Source organism: Lactuca sativa, chromosome 5, assembly GCF_002870075.4.
Source record: "Lactuca sativa cultivar Salinas chromosome 5, Lsat_Salinas_v11, whole genome shotgun sequence".
NCBI classification, from domain to species: domain Eukaryota; kingdom Viridiplantae; phylum Streptophyta; class Magnoliopsida; order Asterales; family Asteraceae; genus Lactuca; species Lactuca sativa.
Window position 1 is genome coordinate 282201171 of NC_056627.2, and position 19660 is coordinate 282220830.

Below are 19660 nucleotides of genomic sequence, written 5' to 3' on the forward strand. Positions count from 1 at the left end.
AAACATACAATTGTACTAAGACTCACTTAGAGGATCAATTGAGATATGGTTCTTAATCATTAAGACCTATCATAAAGCATAAAAGCTATTCTCCCTTCTTCTTAGAATGGAGAAACTTTTATCTTTCTGCCTACTTGATTCTTCTTATTCGTTCTACTATTGATTTAAACTTTTTCAATCAATTCAGAATTACACTTAATCTTATAAGTATAATCATATTTACTAAACTTTTAGTAAATCATGACGAATGTTTTGTTACTCCTATGGTGGACTTGTTCAATACGCAACTTTGTGTACTCGATCTCCTAGTCCTTCACTTGACACTTTGTCAATGAATTACTCTAATTTCCAAAATATGAAATTTCTCATTCATCGTGCAACCAAGTTGCATGATTCCAAGTTTCTGTCCAATTGAAACTTGGGTGATGAGAAACTCTCCCTATTTGGTAAACTCTCGACTTTCCATAAATAACATAATAAGAACCAAATCCATTATTGCTAATATTCAAACATCAATTTTTCATATACGCCATTGCAAGGATAAATAAATAATATAAAATCAAAATTTATTTTATAGCGGAAAAATTTGTCCTTACAATGCAATTCATTGAAAAACTATACTAATACATCTTTCTTAGCAATCTAATTCTAACTCTAAGTAGTAGCTCAAGAATCTAATCTTCGAGAAATGCGATCGAAATCAATTCCTTCACGGTTAGATTCTGCTCACTTCTTCCCTTAAGCTTCCTTTCTTTTCTTCGATCCTAAAAAACATCAATTGTAATCTTATCACATTATGTATTAAGAATCTAGAATAGAAGCTTAAAAGAGTTAGTTAATGGATTTTACCTATATTAGAGCCATACGTTTCGACTCTCCCATCTCTTAGATCTCTTAGGTAAATGGGGCAGCTTCGTCTCCAATGCCCTTTCTCTTGGTAATAAAAGCAAATTGACTCTTTTGGAACATGACATGGAACTACTTCAGACATTGCCTTTCTCTTATGATCAAACTTTTCGATCATAGCATGTCTTTCGTTGCTATTTTCTATATCCATAAAGGTCTTGAAGGCAGATTCACCAATCAACTTTGCTTTTCTATTGCGCCAAACCATTGTTGATTCAGCAGCAATAAGCATATAGGTGAGATCTATAAGGGTCACGTCGCAGTTCATCATATAGTACTCTCTTACGAACTCACTATACGAGTTAGGAAGTGATTGAAGAACCCAATCAACAGCCATCTCCTCACAGACAATGGATCCCAACATTCTTAACCTATCCATGTGTGACTTCATCCCTAGGACGTGTGCACACACCGACTTTCCTTCTTTATGTTTACTTGCCAAAAGGGCTTGAGTGATCTTGAACTTTTCAAGCCTTTGAACTTGTGGGTTAGGGAGAATAATTGGAGGAGGTGGAGGAAGTGAAGCATGATTTCTTGTTCCTTGATTGAATCGTGGAATATCATCTTCTTGTGGAAAGCTTGTTCCACGGGATTTGGGAAGACCATAGTTGTCGAACTTTGACATCTACAAAACGGGAGAAAACGAATTCAAGTTAGTTGATTGATTGTGTCCTTAGTAAATCACCCAAATGAGATACTAAGGCTAGGACCCAACACAATATTCTACAACTCGGGAGAGGGAAGCCGTAACCCAAATTGCAGAACATTTGAAGGTAAGTGAATGACGATTCACTAGTTTCCACCATGAAAAAAACGAAAAAGAAATTTAAGTTTTAAATCTATGAAAACTCCTATAGCCTATGAGATTCATTGAACATTTCAATGGCATGTTTAAATCTCGATATGCCCCTCTAGTTTGTGACTGGGATGCCGAGGATCACAAAGCGAGTGTGAATAACCATGCAAACTTACATGGTGCCCTCACATGTTACAGTCACCTATTCGATGTGCCGGTAAACCACACACGCTTCACCGAACTATGACAAACATTGAGTCACCCTTTGCTACCTTTGCTTAGAACCATTTAGTGTGCCGGTAAACCACACACGCTCCACTAACGTCTTCGTAAGGGCACAAACTGTAATTTCATGGAATTGCATGAATTCACTTTGCCTAAGTAACTAAGATTGAGAATTTTATGAAAACATTTAGTTACTTTTATACTTCATTATACTTATAATGGAAGGTTTTGTCCCATCCTACCCGTTCGGCTAACGACCCTCCACTAGTCAAGAGTGCGGTGGGTAAGAGTGGATACCCATTCAATCGCCATTTTATAGGCAATTTCCTTAAGCACCCCTTAAAGACTAGTTTCGTGAATGAGGCCTACTAACGGTAAGACTAACTTTTACTCATACATATATATAATGTTAGACTTTTAATGTTATATATAGTATAGGGTGTATTTTACACTTTTAAAATATTAGGTGGTCAAATTTAATAATTATACCTTTAATTCAATTAAATTGTAAACCAAAACTTTTAAGGATTTATTAAACCTCTTTTAATTATACACCTTAATTAATTAATAAAACCATAAGGGTGTGATTTGAACTTTTTCAAAACAATACTAGGGTTTTAGAATTTAACATTCCTAATTAAACTTTTAATCAACTTTTAAATTCCAAAACTTGAGGGAAAGTTTTGAAACATTTCAAAACATTAGGGTTTAGAATTTAAATATACATCAAAATTAAACAATTAATCAAAATCTAAATTCCAAAACTTGAGGGCAAGTTTTGAAACCTTTTTCAAAACATTAGGGTTTCAACTATTTAAATTTCAAAACAACAAAACTTTTGAGGTCAAATTTAAACTATAAAACCTAAAGGGGAAAATATGAAACTTTTCATAACACAAGGATCAAATAACAAATAATCTAAATTCACAATTAATCACATAATTATCCATATTTGATTTATTTAATGATTTCTTGCAAAACAATTTATCAATTTAATCAAAATAATCAATCAATTATCACATAAGGAAACAAATATTTTATTAATTGATAAATATCTTCAATTAGATCAAGAATATAGTCATATATATCAAAAAATCGGATTTATATTGATCTAATATGATAAGGCAAGTATCCTCAAGCAAAAACAACAAGAAATCCCGGTTTTCCCTCTCACTGACCAGCCGACTCGTCGAGTCAGGCATGGACTCGTCGAGTTAGCATGAACTCGACGAGTTCATCTAAAAAACTCGACGAGTTCAGCCCCCAGAAACACAAAAATTGAATTTTTTTCAACATACAAAGCATCAATACTATAGAAACCAATCTAGGCTCTGATACCACTGATGGGTTTTGGTCATAAGAACATCCTATGTGCTCATACAAACCTTAATGCTTGGATCTAGGTTTCTCTATTGTACATGCAAGTTATCCAAGAATATAAACCCTAATTCTAGCATACAAGTAATCATATTAACATGAGAATGGGTTTAAGATATTACCTTGATTGTTATGTAGCAATAACAATCCCAATTCCTTCTTGTATTGACTTTAGAAAGCTTAGAGTCACAAATGTCACTCCTCTAATGGTTCACAAACACCAAGAGCAAGAGGATGAAGAGGAGAGAGGATGGAGGCTTCCCAAAAACGTGTGAAACCCTATAACAAAGCTTGTCCACGTTTTTGGGTCATAAGGGTCATATATATAGTGAGGTTATTAGGGTTTATCTAACAAGGAAACCCTAATTTGGATGCTTAAGCCCTAAGCAACCCATGGATCCCTTTCCTTAAGGCCTTGGACGATTTCCTTATGGGTTTCCCCATAGAATTCGTCCACTCCTTATTATAAGGCAATCCATGGCCCAAATTGTAATTATCTTATAATTACAATTCCAGTCCCTCAAGTTCAATTAATCTCTTTTAGTCACAAAACTAATTTCTAATTAATTCTTGACTAATATTAATTAAACAATATGATTTCTCCTTTAATATATTATTCTCATAATATATTAATAAATCATATTTAATCCTTTCTCTCCATAATTCATCCTATCAAGTTGCTTTGGTGAAGGCAACCCAAAAGGACCATGCACCATCGGGTCAAGTACATACAAAAATAGTTATGGACTTAGACACTAATCCAACAATAAGCACTCATGAACGTTGCAGCAAACATTTGCTTATGTCTAATACTCTTTAGACAATCCACACACCAATTCACGATAGTCTTTATTCATACCTACTTCCAACATATGAACGACTGTGGCCCGTTCGAATAATTTGACTGTTCTAAACCAATTAAATTATTCAGGAAGTCAAAACATGCAAAGTGAAACACAAGAATAATACTAATCCCATATGGCCTCAAACCTTTGAGCATAAATAAAACACCTTTTATTTATCACCATATCGATTACTCATTATTTGTTGTTTCGGGTAATCAACTTTTTACTTAAATTATTACAACACTTGTCCCATGCTCTTAGCATGCACACAATGTTTACCTATGGTTCTTACTTTGTGAAATAGATCAAATGAACACATTTCCAATCATACTCATTTCACAACTCCCAATCTTTTTCACAAGTGAAAGAATATCAAATTCTTGCCACTTATAGAATATGCTAGATTCTAATATTTTATGCAATGATCCTTTCGTAATGTCATAGCACAAAGTCACAAAGACTATTGCCAACGATATTACAAAGTCGTCTATCGGAGATTGTTACAATACAATTTCTTAGAAATGATGTCTCTCACTCAAAGTACATTCCTTTGAACATCCTTTTGCATAAAATTTTTAATCTAGACATAGATTCTTAATATCTAACTCCCAGTATGGAAACCTTTCCATATTTGCCATATGACAACTCATTCTCAATAGAATCTTATCTATTCATAATAATTTCAATATGGTCCATCCAACATCATGCTTCCAACTACTCACAAGCGACCAATCCTCGGCGAACTTTGGATTGTCCTTTGATAGTTGTTTAATTACCTTAGTCAAAACCGATTCTTGTCCTTTTCCCTCAAAATGCGCTAGACATTTGGAAAATTTTAGAATGGTCAAATATTATAGCATTTGCAATCAATCCTATACCCGAAGCGTATGGGACACGATGCATAACGTCTTACATAAAGATTTGATACTTTATCAATCTTCTGCCATAATATTTTATGTGGTACGTTCTCAAAATTCGAACTATGAAGAGGAATTCCGTAATCATAATCGAAATTTGTGAGCACACTATGTTTCCTTGACTAAAATATTAACATTACACAACCTAAGCCTTTAGATTTGAAATGAAGCATAATATTTTCTCCCTTAATTATAGCAAAACAACTTTTCAACTATTGCGACTCTACAAAGTATAACTCTTGTTTTATATAATTAACATTGCTAACTTGCAATACTTTCCATAATAATCATACAATCATAACATTTATGCTCCCACTATCATGATGAACATAACACTTATGCTCCCACTAGCTTTGACATCTATTCAGAAACAACTTAACTTTCAGAAAAACAATACCTATTGAATTTCTTAAGATCATGTTTCTAATACCTAATGCTTTGATAATCCTTTATCTAAGCTTATACACCTTTCTTTTAGATAGCTCATATGTGTGTCTAAACAATTCAGACTAATTGCCAAACCTCACAATTCAAATCATGGAAAGGGATACCGTAACCATAATCGAATTCGAGAATACAATTTTTCACAATCACTATCTTTTTTAAAATCTTTCTTAGTGAAAGCATTTCCTCACAGTCATTTTCACGAAGGAGGGAATCTTATGAGACTTAGATTTTAATGGTGTATGTGTTCCTATCCATGTGAATTTGTCAAAACCAAAGTTTACGACAAATTCAAACTCATATGGACCGAACTTTCTTAATCTTGATTTCTTGCCTTATGGTAGCACAGCTGCCCACCATGTCTTCCAAGTAGTTAAGCAGCTCACCTTTTCCTATCAATGTACATTTCATTGATCAAGATGCCTGCCTTTTATGCGTTCAAATGAGAACTCATAGAACTCACATGCATAATTAACTCAATTGGAACGGCACAGAAGCAATTTAGTGTCAACACGATAGGTTGTAAACCTCAACTCGTGTGCTAGTGATGATTGATAAGGTTTATTTTGATTTGTTCTTGAAACCTTTCAAGACCATTAAGACTCCCACTGACTCCTTGACATATAAGATTCTCTTGTTAATAAACATTTCTTGACAAACAAATATTCAAGAGTTAGTGTAGTTTTTATCAGAACACTTCATAAATTGGTCCTAGTTGGTCTTTGTCTTATCCTAGACATCACAACTTTCCATATTTGATGAATGTTATAAACCTTATTAATACTTATCACTCAATTTCACAATCTTAACTCTAAGACTTGTTTTGGGACGAAGTATGATTGACTTCTTGATTTAACCATTTCTTCAATTCTTGATTCCTCTTCTTAGACATACAATTGTAATAAGACTCACTTAGAGGATCAATTGAGATATGGTTCTTAATCATTAAGACCTATCATAAAGCATAAAAGGTACTCTCCTTTCTTCTTAGAATGAAGAAACTTTTATCTTTCTGCCTACTTGATTCTTCTTATTCGTTCTGATATTGATTTAAACTTTTTCAATCAATTCAGAATTACACTTAATCTTATAAGTATAATCATATTTACTAAACCTTTAGAAAATCATGACGAATATCTTTGTTACTCTTATGGTGGACTTGATCAACATGCAACTTTGTGTACTCGATCTCCTAGTCCTTCACTTGACACTTTGCCAATGAATTAGTCTAATTTCCAAATATGAAATTTCTCATTCATCATACAACCAAGTAGCATGATTCTGTCCAATTGAAACTTGGGTGATGAGAAACTCTCCTTATTCGGTAAATTTTCGATATTTCCATAATTAAGAATCAAATCCATTATTGTTAATAATAGAAACATTCAAACATCAATTTTTCATACACGCCATTGCAAGGATAAATAAATAATATAAAATCAAAATTTATTTTATTGCGAAAAAAATTTGTCATTACAACGCAATTCATTGAAAAACTATGCTAATACATATTTCTTAGCAATCTAATTCTAACTCTAAGTAGTAGCTCAATAATCTAATCTTCAAGTAATGCGATCGAAATCCATTTCTTCACGGTTAGATTCTGCTCACTTCTTCCCTTAAGCTTCCTCTCTTTTCTTCGATCCTACAAAACATCAATTGTAATCTTATCACATTATGTATTAAGAATCTAGAACAGGAGCTTAAAAAAGTTAGTCAATGGATTTTACCTAGAGCAGAGCCATACGTTTTGACTCTCCCATCTCTTAGATCTCTTAGGTAAATAGGGCAGCTTCGTCTCTAATGCCCCTTCTCTTGGCAATAAAAGCAAATTGACTCTTTTGGAACAAGACATGGAACTACTTCAGACATTGCCTTTCTCTTATGATCAAACTTTTCGATCATAGCATGTCTTTCGTTGCCATTGTCTATATCCATAGAGGTCTTGAAGGCAGATTCACCAATCAACTTTGCTTTTCTATTGCGCCAAACCATTGCTGATTCAGCAACAATAAGCATATAGGTGAGATCTATAAGGGTCACGTCGCAGTTCATCATATAGTACTCTCTTACGAACTCACTATATGAGTCAGGAAGTGACTGAAGAACCCAATCAACAGCCATCTCCTCACAGACAACGGATCCCAACATTCTTAACCTATCAATGTGTGACTTTATCCCTAGGACGTGTGCACACACCAACTTTCCTTCTTTATGTTTACTTGTCAAAAGGGCTTGAGTGAGCTTGAACTTTTCAAGCCTTCAAACTTGTAGGTTAGGGAGAATAATTGGAGGAGGTGGAGGAAGTGAAGTATGATTTCTTGTTCCTCGATCGAATCGTGGAATATCATCTTCATGTGGAATTCTTGTTCCACGGGATTTGGGAAGACCATAGTTGTCGAACTTTGACATCTACAATACCGGAGAAAACAAATTCAAGTTAGTTGATTGATTGAGTCCTTAGTAAATCACCCAAATGAGATACTAAGGCTAGGACCCAACACAATATGCTACAACCTAGAAAAGGGATGTCGTAATCTAGTTGCAGAATATTTGAAGGTACGTGAATGACGATTCACTAATTTCTACCATGAAAAACGAAAAAGAAATTTAAGTTTTAAATCTATGAAAACTCCTAGATCCTTTGAGATTCATTGAACATTTCAATGGCATGTTTAAATCTCGATATGCCCCTCTTGTTTGTGACTGTGATGTCGAGGATCACAAAGCGGGTGTGAATAACCATGCAAACTTACATAGTGCCCTCACATGTTACAGTCACCTATTCGATGTGCCGGTAAACCACACACACTCCACCGAACTATGACAAACATTGAGTCACCCTTTGCTACCTTTGCTTAGAACCATTTAGTGTGCTGGTAAACCACACACGCTCCACTAACGTCTTCGCAAGGGCACAAAGTATAATTTCATGGAATTGCATCAATTCACTTTTGCCTAAGTAACTAAGATTGGGAATTTGTAAAACATTTAGTTACTTTTGTACTTCATTATACTTATAATGGAAGGTTTTGTCCTATCCTACCCATTCGGCTAACGATCCTCCACTAGTCAAGAGTGCGGTGGGTAAGAGTGGATACCCATTCAATCGCCATTTTATAGGCAATTTCCTTAAACACCCCTTATAGACCAGCTTCGTGAATGAGGCCTACTAACGGTAAGACTGACTTTTACTCATATATATATATATATATATATATATATATATATATATATATATATATATATATATATATATAATGTTAGACTTTTAATGTTATATATAGTATAGGGTGTATTTTACACTTTTAAAATACTAGGAGGTCAAATTTAACAATTACACTTTAAATTCAATTAAATTGTAAACCTAAACTTTTATGGATTATTATACACCTTAATTAATTAATAAAACCATAAGGGTGTGATTTGAATTTTTTTCATAACAATACTAGGGTTTTAGAATTTAACATTCCTAAATTAAACCTTTTAAACAACTTTTAAATTCCAAAACTTGAGGGCAAGTTTTGAAACATTTCAAAACATTTAGGTTTAGAATTTAAATATACATCAAAATTAAACTTTTAATCAAAATTTAAATTCCAAAACTTGAGGGCAAGTTTGAAACCTTTTTCAAAACATTCGGGTTTCAACTATTTAAATTTCAAAACTAAACTTTTTGAGTTTAAATTTAAACTATAAAACCTAAAGGGGAAAAATGAAACTTTTCATAACACAAGGATCAAATAACAAATAATATAAATTAAACAATTAATTTCATCATTATCTATATTTGACCTAATTTCAATTTCTTGCAAAATAAGTTACCCTATTAATACAAATAATCCAATCTTTATCATATAAGGAAGTTATTATCTAATCAATCGGTAATTATCTTGTGTTTTGGCAAGGATATTCATTAAGAAACAATAAAATTCATATTTTATAGGTTTAAAACGAATATGGTAATTATCCTTAAGCAAAACAGCAACAAAATCCGAAAATTCCTCTGTCTGACGCTCCGACTCGCCGAGTCAGGTCGAACAGAAGGGCAGAAAATGATTTTCAGCAACACAACGCATCAATATAGTAGAAACCAATCTAGGCTCTGATACCATTGATGGGTTTTGGCTATAAGAACATCCTATGTGCTCATACAAACCCTAATGCTTGGATCTAGGTTTCTCTATTGTACATGAAATTTATCCAAGACTATAAACCCTAGATCTAGCATATGATGATCAATATAACATATAATTAGGGTATAGATCATACCTTGATTGTTATGTAGCAATAACAATCTCAAATCCTTCTTGTATTGACTTTAGAAAGCTTAGAGTCACAAATGTCACTCCTCTAATGGCTCACAAACACCAAGAGCAAGAGGATGAAGAGGATAAGAGAAGGAGGCTGCCCAAAACGTGTGGAAACCCTAGAAGGAAGCTTGTCCACGTTTTTGGGGCATAAGGGCTCTTTAAATAGTGAGGCTATTAGGGTTATCTAACAAGGAAACCCTAATTTGGATGCTTAAGCCCTAAGCAACCCATGAACTCCTTTCCTTAAAGGCCTCAGACGATTTCTAATGGGTTTCCCCATAGAATTCGTCCACTCCTTTAATATGAGGCAATCCATAGCCCAATTGCAATTATCTTATAATTACAATTCCAGTCCCTTAAATTTAATTAATCTCTTTTAGTCACAAAACTAATTACCAATTAATTCTTGACTAATATTAATTAAACAATATGATTTCTCCTTTAATATATTATTCTCATAATATATTAATAAATCATATTTAATATTTTCTCTCTATAATTCATCCTATCAAGTTGCTTTGGTGAAGGCAACCCAAAAGGACCATGCACCATCAGGTCAAGTACATACCAAAATAGCTATGGACTTAGACACTAATCCAACAATCCTTGTCCTCATCCATCTCAATCCCCTTTGATGACTCTCTCTAATAGTATAGGAAATATCCCGCAACAGACATAGCACACATACTCTAGTGGAAATATCTCAACTATATGCTACCCCACCGGGTTTACCTCCAAAATCTGAAACACGAAGCTTCTTATCTCTTTCGCTCCACACGAGAAGCGTAAATAATGTAATTCTTGTCACAGGAAGTGACATCTCAACCATCGTCCGATCACTCAACCCAAATCGCAATCCTCCTCAGTGTATTACCTCCACTTTTCCTCAAGTCATGACTTCAATTGGCAACCCACCAGTCAACTCCTCGGAATCTAAACTCAATTTCCTCACAAGTTACACTCTATCGAAGCTCAACCGACATGGCCCTTTGGCCCCACAATTTACCATATCCATTCTCAGTCTGAACACATATCGTCGGATAACTGGTAAAGATGGAAACACACTCTGCTACGAATCATGCTACCCGAACCATGTTATCTTCCCTCAACCTACTATTTAGAACCTCTGGAATTCTCCGTGTTTGAAGTATGGGTCCTCTGCTTTGATTAGTATAGGCCCATACTACCTGTCACATCTACCCTTACTTTCCACATGGATCGTCCCAGATTTCCGAAGTAGATGCTCAACCTTCTCGATCACCTATCCCGTTACACATGTTCGCTCTCCAGCGAATACTTTCCTTATCAACGTACTCATCTAACTAAGGTCACTCCCTAGGCTCTTTTTAGGTCCTCACACTTCTCTGCCGTTAGCTGCTGAAGAACTCCTCATGATGCCAGCCATCTACCTCCTGAATATCGTCATATTCACTTAGTAGCTATCTCCCATCATCAAGAGTTCCACAAAGCACAAAACAAGCAACATTCGGGCATCGAATCACCTCCACCAACACACAAAACCACTCTATCATACAACTTCACTCACTCTATCTACAACTCTAAAAGGCATTACCGAACTCAGGCAACCCTACCTCTCGTGGGTATCCAACTACTCTCTTAGTAGATTCCTCAAATGAACATCTAGGTATCTCTCCTAGATTACTCCTATACTCAAATCTCTTTCAAAAATATTCTTGCTAGGTACTCTTACTCAACACATACATAGAGAAAATAGTAATATCAATTAATAGCATTCTATAGGCTAAGGCATCATGAATCAGACAACTTTGGCCCTAATTTTTGAAATACCTAGCCCATCCTCTAGCATGCAGCTCTAATACCTCATAAATATCTCATAATGGAAACAAATAATGGTATTTTAGGAAATCACCAATCGGGCTCTAGCTGATTGTACACACTGCTCCGTCTCGTTTTCTCTTTATACTCTTACTCGTTTTAGAAAAATCATTTCTTTTTGAAATTTTTTCTCAAATCCTCAGTTTGAGTCCAGACATACCCGAGAGTACATCCGAATCCCTCAAACCAAGGCTCTGATACCAACTTGTAACACCGTAAGTTTTCCAAATAAAATTTTCATTTTTAGGATCACATAAACTCATTATCACATTTCTCAAAAACCACCAAAGGTATAAGTTGTCAAAACATAAGTCAACAATATTGATAAAATCCCAGAATCCTCGAAATCATAATCTCTAACTGGTGTGTACAATCCAGCCGACGCCTTCCCACGGTCCTGAAAAGTACCTGAAACACATATCACACAACACGGTAAGCACGAAGCTTAGTGAGTTCCCCAAAATACCACATACACAAATAATAAGCCTCTCATGGATATAGCTCGGCATGGACCCTCCGGTCATGCATATCGGTGAGGACCCTCCGGTCTCACGACTCGATATGGACCCTCCGGTCATGTGTCACAGTGAAGACCCTCCGGTCTCACAACTCGATTTGGACCCTCCGGTCCTACTCAGTAAAGCACTGAAAACTATAGCATATATCACAAAGACAAAATGCATGATATCACATAACTCAAATAAGACCCTCCAGTCACTCAACAGTACCCCTCAGGTATGTATCGTGAGAAGACTCAACTCGCAGAGTAAAGAAATGTATCCCACACTCGAGCTGCTGATCAAATCTCCTCCCCTCCATGGCCTCCAAAATCCACAGTTAACCAAAACCCTAAAGTCAACGGAAGTCAAAAGTTAAAATTGATCCAACTCTAAAAGTCAATAGAAGTCCACACCCAAGTCAACAGTTCATGTTAACTCAACTCTCTGAGTACAACTCATGAACTTGTCGAGTCCCTCATAACTCAGTAAAATTGCAAAAACCCAATTTCTACTCGCCGAGTTGCTAACCAACTCGTCGAGTCCATGCAACGTCCAGAAGACCCGGGAATGCCACCTACCCGTCAAGTTATCTCATCAACTCGCCGAGTCCACACTGAATCCAAATACGGGTAAGCCCTCTCAACTTGTCGAGTTGTCTCACTATATCGTCGAGTCTGTAACACGTCCAAACCATCGGGGTAAACCCTAACTGACTCGTCAAGTCCCTTAAGTCTATTTTCTCATTCATACAATTTTGGATAGATATAAGGTCTCATACTCTGAATCTAGTCTCCTAATGCCGAATCATCACGTAAAGTTGCAAGCTTTACGTTCATGCATGGCATATAGGGCTCAAAATGCCAAAACAAGCTCCATAAAGGTCTTTATGCTTGAATACTTGCCCAAATATTGATAAAGCTCGAATCTTTGGGCTCATAGGGACTCATATACCTCATATTTGTAGTCTCAACTTCCATGACCAGTTCAGCAACTCCAAATCAAAAGATGAATGGGATAATGCCCTAAAAATATCTAGAAAGATATATAACAAAAGGAATGATCAAGGAGATATCTTTTTACCTCCAATTGATAGCTAGCACCAAAAGAACACCGGATCTAAAGCTTCTTCTCGTTCCAAACCTTCTTGCTCTTCAATCCTCTTCTAAAAATGCACCTGAACACAAGGTCTTTAGCCTTTCTCTCTCTCACAACGACTACAGCTCGTCTAGGGCTTCTCTCAGTGTGTCTAAATGGCCAGGGAGGTGGAAATAAGGGCTTAAGGGCCTTTAAATAGGGTGCAAGCCCTAAAATTAAGGTTTTCTCAATAAAGACTCAACTCGTTGAGTCCATCCCTTCGACTCGACGAGTAGGCTTCATAACTCGCGTAGCCAGCTCAACCCCTACACAACGAGTCGGGACCAACCGACTTGTTGAGTAGGTCCTCCAAAGTGCATTCTAACTCTTAAATTTCTCATCCAGGATTCGGGGGTGTTACAATTCTCCCCCACTTGAATTAGATTTTGCCCTCGAAATCGCTCCTTGACAACACATAGATCAAACCCAATAACTCGAGAAGCACCACAAAAAATCTCATATCATACAACAATCTCCCTTCCAAGACACCCGAACCTAATCAAGAATCTCCCAATCCCAATATAAAATTTTAGATTTTAAATATGTCAATTATATTCCACAAAGTATGACAACCCAATATAACATGCAATTATCTTTCTCAATGGCTAAATGAAATTAAAGCTCTAAGTGAAGTGACTAATAAGGCTATAAACAAACACGAACAATGGTTTATTCATGTTTGTCTATTCAAGTTCAAACGCATAAATATTGAAACGAACACATAAATGAATAAATTTTCTTGTTAATGATTGTCATTTAACAATCTTATTGTGTTCATATGTTAATATTAAACGAACATAAACAAGCATAAACAAACAAAAATAAGTATAAATGAGGACTTGAGTGTCTAAAATAAAAAAGATATGTTAATAAGAACATGATTATACACAAATCCTACAATACCAACACACAAAAACACATAAATAATTCAAAAATGGAGTCTATATCATCATATTTATTTAAATATTATCTCCACAATGTTAACTCGAAAAAACATCACCCTTTAGCTTCTTAATATCCAAAGGGATACCCTATTTAGCTTCAACTACATCGTCATACAACAACATCTATCATGAGACAATTAGAAACTACTTTGATCATAATTACAACATAAAGAATGACAAGTAACAATTAAATTCAAAGATTTTAACTTAATGATCGTTATAGACAAACTTAACTTCATGTAAGACCATCTGTTATACCCACCACATACCACATATGTGGTGGGTGACACATTAGCACCACATTCCTCTACCACTAACATGGGATACATATCACTAACACACCACTCCACATCATTATTTTTATTTTTTTTAATTCAAAAATACAACAAAATTACATTTTTAATAATTAAAAAACATTCATTTTTTAACTAGTTTTTCATTAATTATAAAAATAAAATTACAACTTCAAATTACATTACTTAATTAATCAAGAAATAAAAAAACATTACATTAATTAAAATAAAACAAACAAACATATAAAATACTAATCTTCGTTCATGTTACGTTGGTACAAATGTTCCGCGACATCTTCTCGAAGAATGAAACACGTTTCACTGTTATGAATTTCAACAACTCGCTTTAAAAACTCATTCGTTCTGGGTACGAACTCCCCAATTGGAATGACAACATCGTTCAGATCATATGTGCAAATCGCTCGACCTTCATCTTCAATAATCATATTATGCATTATAATACATGCTAGGACCATTCATTTAATTCTTTCTTTATCCCAGAGTCCTGTAGCATATTTGACTACATGTCATGTCTGTTTAATGACTCCAAATGCTCTCTCGATATCCTTTCTCATCGATTCCTGTTTTCTGTAAACAACTTTGCATTTTTACTTCGAGGAACCGAGTATGCCTTCATCATTATAGAATAATCCAGGTATATCCCAACACCAAGGTAGTAAATGTATTTGTACGCGTGCCCATGCCCGTTCACTGTGAACGTCATATCAGGTGCTTTGTTGATCCAAATATCGTTAAAAAGAAGAGACTAGCCAAGAACATTAATGTCGTTGTTAGACCCCACTACTCCGAAAAAGGCATGTCATATCCACAAATCTTGAGATGCAACAGCTTCTAGGATGATAATTGGTTCACTTATATCTCCTCGAGTGAACTGACCACGCCATGCATTTGGACATTTTTCCCAAGCAACATGTGTACAATCTAGACTGCCAAGCATACCCCGAAATCCATGTCTTTCTTCATGAGCCGAATATAATCTATCAATATCACGTTGAGTAGGTTTGCGCAAATATTGTTCGTGAAAAACCTCATACATACATGCAGAAAACCAATCTACACATTTAACTGCGGTCCTCTCGGATATTTTCAAGTATTCGTTAGATGCATCAAATGTTATACTGTATCCCAAATACCTAAGAGCAGCCACACATTTTTGTATACTACTAAAACTCATTCTTCCTCCAGTGTTAGGTTTTTGTTTGAAAAAATCATAACGAGATTCTAAATCATTACTAATACGTAAAAATATAGCCTTATTCAGACGGAAAGGACGTTCGACCGAGTCGTCATTATAAAGACAATTATCGGCAAAGTAATCATGTACCAATAAGTCGTGTGCGACTTGGCGATCACGATTGACGACCGCCCTTGTATGAGCAACATTCAAACTTTCTTCATCGTGAATGTATTGCACAACGTTGAAGAATGTCTCGACGAATTCTACGTCGTCATCTTAGTCAAAAGTTTTTAAGAATTCCATGTGTTTTGTGAAATCCATGTGCATGTGTTTTGTGGTTTTAGAGAATGAAGGTGTAACTTTTGGTGAAAATAGAAGGTTTTATTTATATGTATTAAATTGAGTTTGAAAAAAAAGGCCAAATGGTTGTTCAACGGTCGAGAAAGCAATCACCAATTAACTTTCACGTTTAAAATCGTCGTCGACAACATGAGGCACAACGACCACGCCCGACCACGATTTATCAGGGTGGTGTGCACAAAATTTTCTCGTGGCCACATGGATCACGGATGCTCTCGTTGAGAGTATACCGTATGGTCTGAACGAATGTTTACAAATGAATATAAATGAACCTTCACGAACGTGAAGAAAGAAAGAGACCATTATGAATATGTGTTTATTTAACCAGTGAACATTCGTTCCTTTAACTAATTAAACAACGGAAAAGAAAATCTGTAATATTTTCATTTAGAAATAGATAAACTTTCTGCCAAATAATTATCAAACAATGCAATTATCATTCAATTTGTTTACCATCTAACTTGTTATTAAACGTTTCACAACTAAACAAGTAAATTGAACATGTTTTGCTGATTATATACTAGTTTAAAACCAATGGGAACCACAATTATAAAATTAATTAAACTTTTATAGTAAAAACTCAAAATTATTAATCAATTATTTTAAATAATTTATTAATTAAGAGATATTTTATTAGTTATGTGTAATTATAATTGTTGATTCAAATAAATATATAAAATTAATTTTTCATATATATTAGACATTTTTTATTTGTGAATTAATGAAAACAATAATACTTCTTCCGTTCCAAAATTATAGTCAATTTTTCCTTTTTGATTTGTCCCAAAATAATAGTTCATTTCTAAAAATAAATAATATTTTTATCAAAATACCCCTCATTATTACCTAACCAACTAAGTATTTAATGGAACATTAAACACAAAGTAAGGATAAAACTGTCATTTTATTATATAAAGTTAGTGGTAATTAATGTTTTTCTTAATCTGTGTGTTTTTTGTCTGTGGACAATAATATTAGGACAGAGGGCAACACATTAATTAAAAGGTCTAATATAACGACACATGGCAAAACAACTGTTTTTTTTATTAATATAGGGAGATATGATAAAAAATTTATATAATTGACAGAAAAAATAACTCTAAACTGAAATCTTTCCAAACATACCAAATATTCAAATTTTAAAATACAGAAAAAAAATCTAAAAATGTAATGAAAAAGACGTGCATCCAACGCACATTTAATTTTCGCATTTATTTATGTCTGCATAATAGATATTAAGTGATGGAGGAGTAGCACATAAATAGTTTTGTGGAGAAAACGCATTACGCGGTGGGGACCACGGAATAATGGTGCAGCCAACTAAATATCGGTGGTTGGTGATCGGCCAAGCAGATATTCATTTACTTATTACCAAAATCGTACGGCTGAAAGTCAATACGGATTGGGTCACTGATCACGTAATTGTTCGTAAAGCCGCAGTGGACATTAACCCACCGCAGCACATTATTTAGTTTAACCCCGGCCCGTTTAATTTATTAGGCTCGAGAGTGATAACAAACATGTTTCCACATAGGATTTTTATAAGTCACATAGGATAAGACATCCAAATTCAAAGTTTTATACAATAGTTTATTTCTAATATAAAAACAATCTCTATCTCTCTCTCTCTCTCTCTCTCTCTCTCTCTCTCTCTCTCTCTCTCTATATATATATATATATATATATATATATATATATATATATATATATATATATATATATATATATATATATATATATATGGGACGGTTCACTTGAAAATAAAAAAAAGTAGCAATCTTGAGATTAAACCTCAACCATATATTTCGCATTTGCCGCTTTAATGCTCCAGCGTACCAGCAGCAACGATGTATATCTAATCATAAATGATTATATGACAGAGAGGTATAATCATACAAGATTATACATATTTATACGTATATGCATAATCATAAATGATTATACATATATGTCTGTTCACAGATTGAGTAATCATAAATGATTGTTACAGTTAGTCGCAGAAGAGGTGGTGGTGACAAAGGTGGCGGTGGTATAAGTAATGTAGGTGATAATGGTGTGGTCGATTGGTATCAGAAGTGGTGGTAGTGGTGGTGGCGCTGGCGGTTACGGTGGTGGGGATGGTGGCGGAGGAGAAAAGAACGGGTGACACTGTATAATCATTTATGATTACACCAGACCTGTCGCGCCGGTACACCGAAGGGTTAAAGCGGCAGATGTGAAATACGTGGCTGAGGTTGAATCTCGAGATCTCTATTTTATTTTTAATCTCAACGGAACCTATATATATATATATATATATATATATATATATATATATATATATATATATATATATATATATATATATATATATATATATATATATAACCAAAATAACAACAAAAACAAAAATATAGTATGAAAATTGATGGGTTTTAATGGACACAATATTTATTTTTGGAATGTATCATTATGTATATGGACTAAAAACCAACATCGACTTGATGAAGAAGTAAATTACGGCATTGCCCTTCTCGAGTCTTGATCCAAAAGCTATCTATTTATAATACATATAGATTGTTAAAGATTGAGAAACCAAAATTTTACTTTGAAAATTTAATTACCGTTTATGGTTTTCAACTCCATTAATGATTTCTACCCACTTTTATATTTGATTTGAGTTTGGAATAAATTATCTTAAAACAGAAAAGAAGTAAAAAGTCATCTGATTTTAAAATTATAATGTAAATGGAAAATACTTAAATAAAATAATAAAAGTAAAAACTCAAAATTTAAGATAATTATTAAATTTAAAACATACTAGATATTATTATAACCATTTGGTGGTCATTACCATTTCCCGTTGTTTTGGCTTACAAGATATGTGCAAGATATATTTGACCCGTATGGGGAATATGCCCCCACCCCACCCCTGGGTTTTCATCAAACACCTCTTTTCTGATGTCCGAATTACCGACGAGATTATTTTTCTGGTTTTCCTTTGATTTAAGCATAGGAGTAGTTTGGGTATTAAAAATTGGACTTTGTAGTGTATTTCTCCTTTCCATTGTTTGTATCTGATACTCTTTGTTTTCCCGATGTTTCATCCCGTCTAGCTGTTTGGTAGGCGTGGGTCGTGTTTTAATTGATTGGGCGTTTCAAAAAAAAAAAAAAAAATGGATCAAGACTTGAGAAGGGCAAAGCCGTAATTTACTTCTTCATCAAGTCGACGTTGGTTTTTAGTCCATACATAATCATACATTCCAAAAACAAAAATATTTTGTCCACTAAAACCCATCAAATTTCATACTATATTTAGTTTTGTTTCTTTTTGGTTTACCATTTGATTTTTTGTTTGTTTTAATCATTAAGAGTCTGTTTTTATTTTAGAAATAAACTATTGTATAAAACTTTGAATTTTAAAGAAGTCTTTATATTTGGAATTTATTGGGTTTAACCATTCGGATAAGTTTATATTTTTTTATTAAAAAAATCATATTTAACTAAAAAACAATTTTCCATTTGTTTTAATGCAGCTCATTAATGATTTTACAAAAAAAAAAAAAAAAACA